This window comes from Chlamydotis macqueenii, chromosome 4 (assembly GCF_036417535.1).
Source record: "Chlamydotis macqueenii isolate bChlMac1 chromosome 4, bChlMac1.mat, whole genome shotgun sequence".
Taxonomy (NCBI): Eukaryota; Metazoa; Chordata; class Aves; order Otidiformes; family Otididae; genus Chlamydotis; species Chlamydotis macqueenii.
The window spans coordinates 57,412,137-57,412,458 of record NC_141559.1 but is presented as its reverse complement, the minus strand read 5'-3'; positions in this window follow the sequence as shown (position 1 = coordinate 57,412,458).

The following is a 322-nucleotide window of genomic DNA, read 5'->3' as shown; positions in this document are numbered from 1 at the left end:
GCATTGCTACCATAGTAGCATTTCTGTTGTAAATGCATACGATACTGAACAATAACAAATTATTTAGTACCCGGGGGCCCAGCCTAGCCATGCTTGGTACTGCCCAGACTCCTTGTACTTCTGGTTCTGTTTCCATTTCTCTCCACCTCATGCTTTTCACCAGAGCTGAGGTGGTGCCACCTAAATGACTTCCCAGTGCCACTCACCAGTGGTGGGGAGGAGAAGAGATGGGAGGTGGTTGGCATGCTTCCTTCCTTCCCAGTCTGCTGCCAGCACATCACTCCCCAGCATAACGCAGAACCCTGCCAAGAACTTCTTTTTG